This window comes from Apium graveolens, chromosome 9, assembly GCF_009905375.1.
Source record: "Apium graveolens cultivar Ventura chromosome 9, ASM990537v1, whole genome shotgun sequence".
Classification (NCBI taxonomy): Eukaryota; Viridiplantae; Streptophyta; class Magnoliopsida; order Apiales; family Apiaceae; genus Apium; species Apium graveolens.
In genome coordinates, this window is record NC_133655.1 from 203,069,523 (window position 1) to 203,085,010 (window position 15,488).

The 15,488-nt window shown below is 34.9% G+C and overlaps 1 pseudogene; it reads right to left on the minus strand.

Annotated features, from left to right (window-relative positions):
- Window positions 1-7,708: 7,708 nt before the first annotated feature.
- Window positions 7,709-15,197, minus strand: LOC141682834 (chromatin remodeling protein EBS-like; annotated as a pseudogene).
- Between the last annotated feature and the right edge of the window lie 291 nt (window positions 15,198-15,488).

Sequence of the window (15,488 nt, forward strand, 5' to 3'; positions counted from 1 at the left end):
TAACAGCTGGTATGACAATCCGGGATTGTCATACCGATTGTCATACCAGGCAAAAAGAAGGAAAATAAAACAATTAAAAAGAGTATTAAAAATATAACTGGTATGACAATCTGATAGTCATACCGATTGTCTTGCCAGTTATAAAATTAATCTGATATTTTAAAATAAGCAATCATTATATACTAAAATGATTTTCAGCAAGACAATTTCAATTGTCTTGCCGATAGTCTTTCTAGTATTAATATAAAATAACTATTAACATATTTATATTTACAAGAATACTGAAATGATTTTCAGCAAGACAATTTTAATTGTCTTGCCGATAGTCTTTGCAGTATTAAAACAGAATGAATATGTACAGACAACTATTAATGTACTGAAACTTTATTTCAAAATAGTAAAACTAAAATAAAAACTTATAATTTTTACAGAAACAAAGATAATATATCAGAATTAATTATTTTTATTCCAAAAATAGATTTATGTAGAATTTTAGCAAATAAAATTCATAGAAAAATATCTTTAGAGGAAATAAAATATTCTGAGATATTTTAAATTAACAAGTAGAGTAAATAACATAGATAAGATAATATATATTACATAGAAATAAGCAAGAAATATGATAAAATGATAAAATAAATTTGCAAATGAATTTTTCATTTATGAAAAATTCATTTGTAAATTCATTCAAGAACAGATTCCAGATATTAATTAAATTAATCACTAAAACTATTTAACATGCCCAATTTACCAACTAATCTGGTAAATGTGGATTCGTCAAGTGGTTTAGTGAAAATATCTGCTATTTGTTCTTCTGTTGGAACAAAAAATAGTTCAACAGTACCATTCATGACGTGCTCTCTAATAAAATGATACCTGATGTCAATGTGCTTTGTCCTCGAGTGCTGCACAGGGTTGTTGGTGATGGCTATTGCACTTGTATTGTCACATAAAATAGGAATCTTGTTCAATACAGAGCCATAGTCTCGTAGTTGGTTCCTAATCCACAAGATCTGAGCACAGCAGCTTCCAGCAGCAATATATTCAGCCTCGGCCGTTGAGTTGGAAACTGTTTGCTGTTTCTTGCTGTACCATGAGACTAGCCTGCTTCCTAAGAATTGACAACTTCCTGAGGTGCTTTTCCTATCAACAACACTTCCTGCATAATCTGAATCTGTATATCCGACAAGGTTAAAACCAGATTCTTTAGGGTACCAAATACCTAGATTTGGTGTTCCCTTAAGATATCTTAAGATTCGTTTAACAGCAACGAGATGAATATCTCTAGGATCCGCTTGGAACCTTGCACATAAACATGTAGCATACATAATATCTGGTCTACTTGCAGTAAGATAGAGTAACGAGCCAATCATACCTCTGTAGCTTGTGACATCTACCTTAATGGAGTTTTCACATGGTCCAAGCTTGACAGCTGTAGTTGATGGAGTCCTTGCTGATGCAGAATCCTCTAGATTGTACTTTTTGAGGAGTTCCTTGAGATACTTGGATTGACAAATAAATGTTCCATCTAACCTTTGATTTACTTGTAATCCAAGAAAGAACTTCAGCTCTCCCATCATGCTCATTTCAAACTTGCTGTGCATTAACTTAGCAAATCTCTTACAGAGATTATCATTAGTAGACCCAAATATTATATCATCCACATAGACTTGGACTAATATAGTATCATTCTTATGTTTTTTAGAAAAGAGAGTTTTGTCTATGACACCTCTAATAAAGCTATTTTCAATAAGAAATTCAGAGAGAGTGTCATACCATTTTCTTGGTGACTGTTTTAGCCCATAGATAGCCTTGAAAAGAAAGAAGACAAAATCCATATGATCTGGATCTTCAAAACCAGGAGGTTGCTCTACATATACCTCTTCATCCAACTTTCCATTCAGAAAGGCGCTCTTGACATCCATTTGATAAACTTTAAAGTTTGAAAATGCTGCGAATGCCAGAAATATCCTGATGGCCTCAAGTCTAGCCACTGGAGCATAGGTTTCATCATAATCAATACCTTCAGCTTGAGAATACCCTTTAGCTACCAGTCTTGCCTTGTTCCTTGTAACCACACCATCTTCATCCAGTTTATTCCTGAAGACCCACCTTGTACCAACAGCTTTCTTGTGTACAGGCCTAGGTACCAGTTTCCAGACTTGTTGACTTTCAAACTGATTGAGTTCATCTTGCATAGCAATCACCCAATCTGGATCAGTTAGTGCTTCTTCAATTTTCTTAGGTTCTATCTCAGAAAGAAATCCTGAGAACAGACACTCATTTTGAGTAGCACGTCTAGTTCTGACTCCAACATCTGGATCACCAATAATCAACTCAAAAGGGTGAGCTTTATTCCAGACTGTCTGTCTTGGAAGATTTGATCTTGATGATTCGCCTTGAAATTCATTGTGATGTTGTGTCCTACTAGATGATCCTTCAGCATCTCCCCCTGAGTTGTTGCCATGTTGACTTGAAGATTCTCCGTCAGTAGCAGTGGTATCTCCATTGTTTCCAGAGTTTCCATCACTATTACCTTGAGTATTATCAGGATTAACAGGTTCTTCAACAGCAACAACCTCAGGTTCTTGACCATGTTCTGACTCTGAATCTGACATATCATCAAACTTCAGTTTCTCAGAAGGATCTTCAGTTTGGATACTAGGGAGTTTAGTGTCATCAAAAGTAACATTGACACTTTCAGTTACTTTGTGTTGATCAATGATATACACTCTATATGATCTTCTTCCATATCCAACAAAAATACCCTCATATGCCTTTGCCTCGAACTTACCACGACGATCATCTCCATCCTTGAGCACGAAGCATCTGGCACCAAATACATGAAAGTATTTGATAGAAGGTTTCTGTTCATTCAAAATCTCATAAGGAGTTTTCATGAAGTCTTTGTTGATTAGAGTTCGATTCTGAGTATAACATGCAGTATTGACAGCTTCAGCCCAAAAGTACATTGGAAGACCTGATTCATTTAACATCGTTCTAGAAGCTTCAATCAATGTACGATTCTTCCTTTCTACCACTCCATTTTGCTGAGGGGTTCTAGGAGCTGAAAATTGTCTGGTAATCCCTTTGTCTGTACAGAATCCATTTAGAAGTGCATTCTTGAATTCTGTTCCATTATCTGACCTTATTGCTCTAACAGGGACGTTAGAATCTAACTCAATCATCTTGATATGATCAATCACAACTTGTGGTGTTTCATCCTTAGAGTGAAGAAATAAAACCCACGTATACTTGGAATAGTCATCAACTATCACAAGACAGTAACACTTCTTTGACATAGAAAGGATATTAACTGGTCCAAATAAATCCATGTGCAATAATTGCAGAATACCAGTTATGGAAGATGTGTCAGTGCCTTTGTGACTTGCTTTCTTTGACTTTCCTTTCTGGCAAGCCTCACATAGTCCTTCTGGAGAGAATTCCAGCTGAGGCAGACCTCTTACCAGTTCTCTTTTGACAAGAGAATTCATTGTCTTGAAATTGAGATGGGAAAGTCTCTTGTGCCATAGCCAACTCTCATTTGACGATGCTTTTGCATAGAAACAATTGACTTCAAGATTGCTTCCAGAGTTCATGTCAGCTACGAACAGATTTCCTTTCCGTATTCCCATTAAAGAGGGTTTTTCACTTTTCTTGTGCAGAATCTGACACTTCAGCTTGTCGAATAAAACATTGTAGCCGTTGTCACAGAACTGACTAATGCTAAGCAGATTGTGTTCAAGTCCTTGCACAAGATATACATTTTCAATGATAACATTTCCAGCTTGCAAACAGCCATATCCCTCCGTTAAACCTTTGCTGTTATCTCCAAAGGTAACCACTGGGCCAGCTTTCTCAACCACATTTGATAGCAGGGCTCTATCTCCGGTCATATGTCTTGACGATCCACTGTCAAGAATCCACACTACCGGTTGTACCTGTTTAATGCCCTGCAATACAAATGGATTAGAACTTCTTCGGAACCCAAGCTTGGCTGGGTCCGGCATACTTGTAAAATTGGCCTTTATCAGGCAAAACAACATTCTTAACTTCACTATTCTCAACATTCTCAATGACTGAACATTTGACCTTTAAAACAGCCTTATCAGATTTATGTTTAGGCTTAGGCACAAATGTCTCCTTTCTAACTTTAGGAGGACTAGCAGTCTTAGACCTATCATGCTTTCTATTATTCACAAGCTGACGAGGAGTAGTCTTATCATTAGAAGCATGCTTACCATTAAAATAAGCAAACAACAGATTAAAAGCACAAGACATACAATCAGGAACACCACATGCTTTATGAGAAGGATTAACAATAGGCAACTTATGCATGGTAGACATGGCATTTGTGCTATCCAACTCATGTGTGTCTGAGTTAGTCTCAGTTGCTTTCACAACCTTGACTGGAACTTTTGACACACTTGACTTGGAGACAGTTTTCCCATTAGCATTATCTTCAGCACGAATTTCTTCTTGAATAATAAAAGAAGTCTCATCAAATGGTTCAGCAATTGATTCCTTATAGAGGGGTTCATCAACACCCTTAAGCACATGTGGTACTTCCCTACCTTTAGCACATACATGAGGAGGGGAGTTTATGCCTAATTTTCCAATAGCAGCATTGTAATCATAACCTATTCCATGTGTTTGATTAACAGCTTGCTTATTGTAAAACTCTTTGGACTTCGAACAAGAATTAAAGTAAGCTTTAACCTTAGCCTCAAGACCGGTGATCTTGTCTTTGAGAATAGTTTCTAGTTGTCTATAACAGTCAACTCTATTCTCTAGAAAAGATACTTGGTCTTTAAGTTTATCTTGATTAATGTGCACAAGTCTTAATTCATTGACCTCTTTCTCAAGGTCTTTGATTTGTTGATTTAACAATTCATTATCACGACGAGCACAATCTAAGTTACCTCTTAGATGATAAACCATTTCAGCATCAGAAAGTTTTACCTCTTTTCTTGACGATGAGGTGCTTGCATCACTAGCCATGAGAGCAAGATTCCCAACTTCTTCATCTTCACTGTCAGTATCATCCCAACTTCTTCCCTTTGCCAGGTACGCCCTTTCAGATTTACTCTTCTGATTAGAATCATAAGAGTTCTTCCTTGCCTGTTTTGGCTTTCTGCATTCTGTGGCAAAGTGTCCCAACTCATTACAGTTGAAGCATCGGATGGTGCTTCGATCAACCATCCCTGTTTTATACCCACCACTGCTGGTGTTAGAGGATGAAGATCCACCTTTCTGGAATCTGTTGTAGTTGGACTTGTACTTGAACTTGGGATTCCTTTTGAATCTGACATTTGAGAATCTCTTGACAATCAGGGCCATTGACTCATCCTCCAATTGCTCCAGTTCTTCCAAGGAATAATAATCATCTCCTGATTGATTGGTAGTAGGAGAATCAAATTCTGCTACTATAACATTGTCTTCAACCTTGGAAGACTGTACCATTCTGTCTGACTGTTGAGATTGTTGTTGATATAGTGGTTGTTGTTGTTGTTGTTCATCAGCTACCAGAGCAGTAGACGTGCTGACCACCCTTCCTTTCCCGTAAACCTCCTTCTGCTGAATCTGCTCCAACTCATAAGTCTTTAACACACCATAGAGCCTTTCCAAAGAAATCTCACTCAGATCTCTTGCTTCTCTTATGGCAGTGATTCTATGTTCGAGATGAGTTGGCAGTGTCAAAAGGAACTTTTTGTTGACCTCCCTGATGGAATAGTATTTACCATTAATATTCAGGTTATTGATCAATGCATTGTACCTCTCAAACACTTCAGTGATTCCTTCTCCTGGATTGGATTTAAAGTATTCATACTCAGAGGTTAGGATTTCTAGTTTGTTCTCCCTAACTTCCTCTGTGCCTTCATTAATAATCTCAATAGTTTCCCAGATATGTTTGGAATCTTTACAATTCATCACATGTCTATTCATTAGGGGATTAAGGGAATCTACTAAGATTAATTGAAGGCTAGCATCCAGGGAAGCTTCTTCTATTTCAGCAGGAGAGAAGTCCTCAGGATCCTTCACATAAGTTCTCGCTTGGGTGATCACCACATCATTCTCTATTACCTCTGGTTCAATAACCATAGGAATTTTTGGACCCTTCTTCAACACTTGCAAATATTTGGGATTAGCAACCTGTAAAAACAGTAGCATCTTCTTCTTCCACATCACATAATTTTCTTTATCGAAAAGTGGAATTTTAACGGTTCCAACTTTTTGTGTAGTCATAATGAATTTTTGAGTGAATAAAAATTCAAGAAGTGAAAGAAACACAAAAGTCTAGGATCTTGATTTGTACGTTAATCAGAAGGCTCTGATACCAATTGTTAGGTCCCAATTTGTTTGTAGAAGGGGGGGTTGAATGCAAACAATACCGTTTCGTCGAATAAAATGCGGAATAAAATTGTGAAACAAAATTCAAGTTAAATAAAACTTTTATTAAACTTGAAAGGTGTTACAACTACGGTATCGATTACAAGGGTTTAATCTCAAATCAATTATTACAAATTTAGAATAAATTCGACATGAACTTTTTCTATTTTTGTAATTAAAAGATCAAATGCTAAAAGCGATTTGAGATTAAGTTCTAGGGATTTTAATCCGCTAGATTGATATACAAGAACAAGATAAGTAATTCTAGTGGTTTGGATTTAACATTAACAAGCTAGAATATTTGATATTGAATAAGCAGATTAAGGATGAAATATTTTTCTTTTGTTCTCTGCTTTTTTTTCTTGTTCTGTATGTTGCTGCTCTATTTTTGGATGATATTATGAGATGATGTCTTCTGCTTCTATTTATCAAAACAGTCGAAGTTGTTGAACTGCAGTGACAATCTTTTTAAGCTTGAATGACTTTCGGTGAGACAATCTCATTAGAGCTAGGAAGACAATTAAAATGAACTAGCAAGACTTTCGGTATGACTATTGATTGTCATACCGATTGTCATATTAGTTCAAATGAAATTGTTTTTCTGAATACTTAATTGATTTTATTCTAATTGAAAATTCTATCAATTCAATTAACTGACTTAGCAAGACATTCGGTATGACTATCAATTGTCATACCGATTGTCATGCTAGTTCAATCAGTTGCCTTTTTAGAATTATCACAGATTTTAATCAATTAATATTCTGAAAATCCTTAATATTAATTCTAAATTAATTAATCACTTTAATTCAATTAATCAATAAATTAATCCTTGCAGATAGAATTTATTTTCTTAATTAAATTATATGACTTAATTAAATTAATAGAGAATTAATACTATCTCTGAGCAGCATCCATTCTTCAGACAATCTTCGAGACTTATGAATCAATTCCGTCACTTCAATGCTGACACTCGATGTACTGTCTGGTTCATGAGTGACTAACTTTCGTGACGTTTCTTCATGTCTTGACTTTGTTGTTCTGATTGAATCCTTGTAATAAATGATACCTTGACGAGATCTCTGTCACTTGATTAATTCCACGATCTTGATTTATATCACTGAGGCATGATCAACTTCTTGAACTTCTTCCAGTGAATCTTCAAGACTGCAGATGAACAATGTTTCTTTATTCTTTGACAGATGTTACTTTGTGAGATCTCTCTGATGCTTGATCCACTATTTACTTATTACATTCTTATTTGAGTTGAGTTAAATACTCGAATAAACGAGTAGGCTATGACATATGCCTTTCAGTATCAAAGAAGTTTAGGTGTCAATAGCAAAGCTGTTATAATTTGTACAATCACATTCACATTAAAGATGAAAGATAAACGTATTTTACAAAATCCCCGCCACTTTCTCCTTTTGGTGACCCCTGTTTCCAGAAAAAAATTGTTGTAAAGCTTTAATGTTTATTCCAAAAATTAAATGTACTATCTTACTAAAATGGTCCTTCATTTTGTTTTTTCATAGCTTATTAGGACTTAGTTTACACCTGTTATGATAAAATGAACTGCTTCTAATAGTTTACTACTATGGTTAAGAAAAAACTACAAATTAGATTTTTTATGGAAAATGCCATGTAAACACGGAAAAAACTACAAATGGGATGAATGTCGACATGGGTACTGCAACAAGTTTTGCACAAAAGAACAAATTGCCACTTTACAAATTTTCTCATCCTTAAGTTATATCTTAAACATGTATTAATTAAATCAAGATATGTTACACCCGGCATTTCTGTGTAATATTAATTATAAATTTGGTGTAATTATAAAGCCGAATGCCAATATATTCATCTATTATATGCTTGTGTGAATGAGAATTTCTGCGTCTTAAATTTTCGTTATGTGGTATATGAATTTTCAAAGCAAAAATTTATTTATTTCTTTCATTTTTGATTTATAAGGAATATTTTTAAACCTTGAATAAATATCTTTTTAAAAGTTATTTGTTCACAAAATTCAAAAGTAGTTTTATAAAATTTCTAAAAATCCAAGTTATTTTATGGTATAAATTTTATAATTTTTGAACTTGTGCTTTATTTTATAAAAATAAATCTTTATAAAAGTTAATTGATATAATTAACAAATTACATAGTTGTCCTTGCATGCAAATCCTTTCTATTCAATCAAAAAGGGCTAAAGAGACAATTACCACCCCACTAACTCTTATTTTCTAGCCAAATTCCTCCTTTACCCTTGCATGCAAAATGATCCAAGTTTAAGTGGAAGGGTGGTCATGTCAATGCCTATTTCCACTCACATTTGTCAAAACAAAAACCATAAAATAAGTAAAGACATGATCATTTCACACATCACTCACCACCACACTCTTTCTTCCCTCCCTCCTCTCTCTCACTCTCGGTTTTCTCCCCCTCACTCTCGGGTTTTGCCGAGATCAACCCCCTCCCCATTTTCTTTCTTTCTCAATCAAGTTCCACCTTCTACAACAAGTAAATGTTACTTTCCATGCCATGATCACTTATATTCTAAAGAGTTTTGAGTAGGAAGTTTAAGTTTTAAGGTTGCATGTTAGGGTTTTAGTTGAAACTCAAAGTACAACCTTGATTCTTGTGAGTTTAAGGTTGTTTTTAGAGGACTACAAGGAATGGTGAAGTGCCAAGTCTTGAGAAGAAAACTCTTGATGTTAAATGGCCATTCCCTTCCATTTCATTCGGCCATGACCATAGGGGAGCCGAATGAATGGTTCTTGAGACCATTCTTGTTGCTTTGTTCAATTTTTGCATGTTTATGTGATAATGGCTTGAATTTTGTAGTAAAAATTTGATAAAACTCCTTGCATGCTAAGTGATCATCTAGATATAGCTCATGCTAGGCTTGCATGTAAATTTCTTGGTAAAACATATTTAGAAAACATGTTGTTTGGCTTGCAAAACTCGAAGGCATGCATGCATGTGGATTTCATTTAGAATGTTATAAGATTTTGATCATTTGGAAAGATTTTATTAGTAAACTTTAATTTCAGTAGGAATAATGTGTTAATATTGATTAATACTTCTTGATGCATGGTAATAAGTCGTGTATATCTTTTATAAAATGCATAACTTGTTGTTTCAAAAACTTGATGATTTGTGAGTTGTGAAATGTGGTTTCTTTTGTTTTGCCATGATTGCACCTTAGGTAAGGATGATCTCCACCAAGATTATTTTGAGTATAAGGGAATTATTTTAGTAGATCACCATGTTTAAGTCATGGTTTGGGTATTGGGTTGTTGGTGATTGAGTTGTCAAGTCAAAACCTTGGAGAAAGGAGAGTTATAGTTTCTGCAGAAAATCAGTTTAGTATCCTGAGGTTTAGAGTGAGTTTTGACCATGTCATTGATGTGCACTTTGAGGCTCAAGCCACCAGAAGTTAGTATTGGGAGTATATAAAAGGTTTTAGGTGTTGGTTGGAGGTTTGCATGTCATTTGGTTAGGTGCGCAAGTAGAATAACAAAATCTGTCCAGCGGGGGACAGTTTTGTTGCAACTTAGGAATAGGGAGATTTGACCATGTCATGGGTAGGCCCTCACTAGGCCCTGTTGGGCCTTAGTGAGAGGGAGTGTCAGAGAAGTTTTTCCAACCATAGTTCATAGGATATGAGTTAGAACCATGTGTCACAAGTTAATTCAAGTTAGGGTGTTTTCTGCCCAGGAAAACAGGGGAACCATGGACTTTGAGCTTAGGCCCAAGAAGGCCCAAGTCAGGCCCTTGAACCACATCAAGTTTGGGAGATGCCCTTAGGTCAGGAGAGTCTTGTGTAAGAGTTTTGAAGGAAAACCTATAGTTTAAGGGTGTCAAATGTAATCAAGTAACCATAGATGTCATTCTGAAATTTGCACCAGTGAACACTTTCACTTAGCACATAGTTTTAGAACACTTAGGAGTGAGATTTAGGCTGACCACCATAGTTGTAAGATAGTATAAGGTCAGTAGAATAAATGGCACAAGTGAGGGTCAATAGGTCTTGGATAGTTTAGTAAAGGCACATCGAGTTAGGAAGCCAAAATTAGAAGACTTTGTCTAGTTTAGCGACCAAGTGACTTAAGTTGGGGGATCGAGATCATCCAAGCCTAGTGTTGCATTATGGTGTATATGGTGTTATTTGGTATTAATATATGATATGTGATTATGTGGCTATGTGTGTGCAACTATAAATTAAAGGTGAATATAAATTAAGTGCATATAGGCCTAAGTGCCATCCGTGTTTAAATTCGGGTTGTAAATAGGTTAAGTTGGTGAGAGTATATTATAATGAGGATTATTATTATTTATGTAGGATCTCGAGATGAGGGAAAACTTGCCATAAAGGTCGAGTGAAGCTCCAGTTGTTGCTCCTACCATTCAGACCAGACCAGCCTTTCTCAAGGCAAGTGATTCAACTTGTCCTTCATATTTACTGCTAATAGTTCATACATTTCTGCAACTATCCCGTGTCATTTGATATATTAAATCAAGCGTATCTTATGTTTATCTTTGAATTATATAAAAATGCCATGAACCCTCGAGTACGTATTGCAAAGTGGTCTTATCATGAGAGTATATTAAAGTAATTCGAATGGCAGGATAAAAGAAAGGGTAATTATAACTCTTGGTTGATTCTCTTGATTTACATGCTGATGATTCCTAAGTATTGATATCTCATCCTGATACTTGAACCCCTATAGAACATTACCTTGAACCCTAAAAGCCAGATACTTATCAAAGTGATTCCTCGTTGATTGATACTCCTCTTTCTTATCCTGAAGCTTGACAATTCTGATATGTCCTGAGTTAAAGATCATTTCTGCATACCTTAACACCCTTAGTATTCATGAAGCTTATCTTCTTGATGATCCAGCACTTGAACCTTGATGAGAAACCATTGCTTTAAGCCCAATTTGGCATTACCCTTTATAATATCCAATAGCCTCACTAAATCCCCTTGTCTAATCTTTGATATATGAAACCATTCAGTTACTTTAATAAAGTATAGTTTTGTGAATCATGGCCTTGAGATTTAGTACCATATTTCCCGTGTTTCAAGTTGATCTATAATCCCTTGAAATAAATCGGCATCAGTTTTTGAAATAAATAAAATGTAGGTTTTCAGTCCCAAAGGGGGATAAATGTTTTCTTTGAATAGTGGATCTGGACTGAGACGCGAGTCCTTTCCACACTTATATTAGGCTTAAAAGTTGCCTAGGGATTCCCATTAATGTTTTAGAACCCAGCGAGGTTCTGGATTACTTCACGGCTGATCACCGGCTGTAATCCGTAGCGTCATAAAATAATTTTGATTAAGATATGATTTTGAAATTGTTTTGATACAAACGGAATGATGCCATCACCCAAAGTTTTATCTCTCGTTATCACTAGTTATATCTTCCCATTGACATTCTTTAATATATATCTCGATTTATGATTTGTATCGTATTGTTTAGCACTTGTTGAGCATTTGGCTCACTCCTTGCTTTACCCTGATATTACAGCTAGCAGCTACGGTTAGATTCAAGCAGACTGCCCGTAAGACCTGTGATGCTGATGCTTACGTTCGAGTTCAGGTAGAATAAGTGATAGTAGTTTGTGTGAGGACTCGGTATTTAAAATCAGTTGTAATAGATGGTAGTGTTGGGCTGTTCCAAACCCTAAACTGTAAGATCTTGGATTTGGGTATGTTTATTTATTTGTTGTAATAGTTATATTTAATTTGCTGTTTAAGTTGCGGTGTGACAAGATACTATGTTGGGCGAAATTTATAGTATACAACAGAACACAAACTGGATTACAGAGAGAAGAAATGAAAAAAAGGCACATCAAAGTAACAATAAGATGCAAAATAGACAAAGTGTTCTCTTACCTGGCCCTGAGAGTCCTTCCCATCTTGTTCAGCAGAACATTCATCACATAGATAGTTACGTAACTGCTTTGCTTATGCAGTAGTCATTTTCACACAGCCAGGATGGAACCTACGAGGAGAACATAAACCAAGATTAGCAGAAGAGAGAAACTTGAACAAAAGTCTGATATTTCATAGAAAGAGAAACAATAGTCATTCTTTAAAGCTAGCTCATGGTAGAAGCATGTTTCATCTTGATATTTTATTTTTTTGATTCAACTTTAGTATATATATATAGGGTTGCAAGTATGCACATGAAGATATCGATTCCCCAACGGTTCAAAATGAAAATATGGCATATATATAAGGAAATTGACTTCAAAAACAAAATATAGATGCTCATACCAGTCTTTGCAGTCATCACACTGAATCATCAAATCATTTGGATTGTAAGGCATCTCACATTTGCAGTACCTACAATTTAAAATATGCAGCAAAATTATGACCCATGTAGTCCAGTATACATATACTTAACAAAAAGGAGTGAAACAGTACTCACACTGTAACACGATCGGGTGTGAATTCTTTAGTACCAGCTTTGTACTCGAAGCGAGAGTAGTAATCCTCAACACCTACATCTTCAAGCTTTGTGTAGTCTTTAAATGAGTGCACAATACACTTTCCTTCAATTGTGTTAGCACTCTGAGTGTCATAGTGATCAGACAAAAACAATTCCTAGGCCCCATGGAATTGTCTCCTCTAACCACTTGCCTCCTATGGCCTATAGTACCATCTTACTTTAACTATAACGTTACCTCCGGTATCAGCTTCAATTTTTTCGACACGAGCAACATAGGGTTGTTTATCAGGTTCAGATGATTTCATAAGAACGCAATCTCCAGCTACAAAACATTAACAATATAATCAATTTAAGTGATAATAAAACCATTTTTCAGCCCTAAAATGCATAGAAAACATTTATACATATAGGCATTCCCATCACCTTAAAGTTCAGTTCAAGTAACTCAACAATATGATAATAATTTTTTAACAACTCAATTAGTGTAATTTGAAGCATATATTTACCGGCAACCATTGCATTAAGGGTCTTCATATATCCCTTTTCATAACAGAATTGTACATGTATATAATTCAGGAAAAATCACCAATTACTAACTTCCTATCTTAGAAAGCCTCAAATTAACATAGAGGTGCTGCCAACCAATAGAATCCCAAAGGTAAAATATAGGAAATAAACCATCTTTTGATAAATTAACGTGAAACTATATAACCCACCCATTAAAATAAATAGAAAAAGAATAACATATATAACATACGACCTGAAAAATAGAAACAAAATGAAATTCATGTTAAAATGGTTCATCAAGGCCGGTCTATCCTTAAGCTTAGTGTGTTTCCCTAAAAAAATGAGATACTGAAACACAATTAGGTCATCAATCCCAATCCCATCTTTAAAAATGAAAAATCAAATCTAATCTCAACACACACAAAGACACATAATGCCTCTATATGCAAAATCTTTGCATTTACCTGTACAAAGACACACACACCCCCGCACACACACGCATTACCCCTAACAATTTCACCGGTTTCACTGATTGTGGCAAAATCCACGTCCCATTTCCGCTTTCTAGTATTTGATAGTGAAAGATTCGTCATCAATCTTTAAAATACAGCGGTTTGTGAAATTGATGAAATTTGATTGTGTAATAGAGTGAAAATGGGTATTTGTAGTTTGTAGAGGAATCAAGTGTCTAAAAAATTCCAGATTGTGTAGCAAACCCTAAGAATTTGGGGATAGTATATGAAACAAATAGCAAAAACATGAAAAGAGTTTCTTAAGAACACTAAAGATTTAAAAGAAATAATTTTGCTATCAATTTAGTGTACTCTTACTTTATAAGTGTTGCCGGAAAGAGACACTGAACATTGCGCGAAAGAAAATCTGAGAAATACGATTTAAAAGGGATTTTTTGACTTGTAGATTATATTGACAAGCTAATCTGCTATTAAGTACTGTCTTTATCCTTCCCAAACACATAATATTTTGTTTTAAAATGAATTTATGCCCACACATTTCCATTACTAGAAAATCTACTCAAGTCAATACACAAAGAAAAGAAAGCCACGACACTTTGACAACCCAAACTGAAGTATCCAAGCAGCAAGATAACAAGGCATATTCCTTCTAGCCATGAACAAAAGAGTCTCTAAAGTTTCTCAAAAAAATTACAAAAACAGAACTATGCTCTATGCATGTATGAAGTTTACCCCTCTTTACAAACTACTGATTTGGATAACAATAAGCTTACCCCTGTTTCCAAACCATTAATACCCCACAACAATTTCAAATATCTATATCTGATATAAAGTAAACAGACAGTCTTGTAAGTTGTAATGGGGTCAACAAACAGAGTCTATTGCTTTAAATCAAGAACAACCCATCTTCAAAAACCTCAAATTACAACCCAAAATAAAGCACATTTTTTAAATTCACAAAACATAATAAAAGAAAGCATGTATTAACTAAAAAATAAACATTAAATGCATGTAGAGCAAACATATCCATTAAAGTCTAAAAATATCATGTTCAAGAACCAAAAATCAAACTTTAATCACTATATACACATACTAAAAATACACACACTACCTCTTACAACTTTGTCGGTGCCTCTGATAGTGTAAAAGTCCAAGTACCGTTTGCCTGGTCTAGTCTTTGCCATTCAAACAAGCTTTCAACTCCACAAAATGGGCTTTTCTTTTCTTCAAAAAGAATGTAAAATTTCAAGATTGTTCTGTAAACCCTATTTTTTTTGGGATAGAAAAAATGGCGTGTAATATACAAATAAGTATAAGCGGCTAAGTCTGAGTGAGAGAAATAGTTGGAATTCGAAAAGCCGGGGTCTAATGTCTCACTGTTCCCCACCAAACTTTATGCCAACTGTATATTTCTTCATAAAGATTAACGTAGTCAATTTTGGCTCCAACAATTAATCTTTAATGAACTAGACATCAGTGATAATATTTATTATGATTAAGATAATTGTTATGTCCAAAATTTGGTGCAAGAATTATGCGAGCCAAGATGGATTTAATTAAATGAAATTAGAGTAAAAAATACTAAAACCCCATCAAAATTAGGGTTTGCCTTCTTTTATGAAAATAAAGGCATGATTTTCCAAAATGCACCATAAAAACA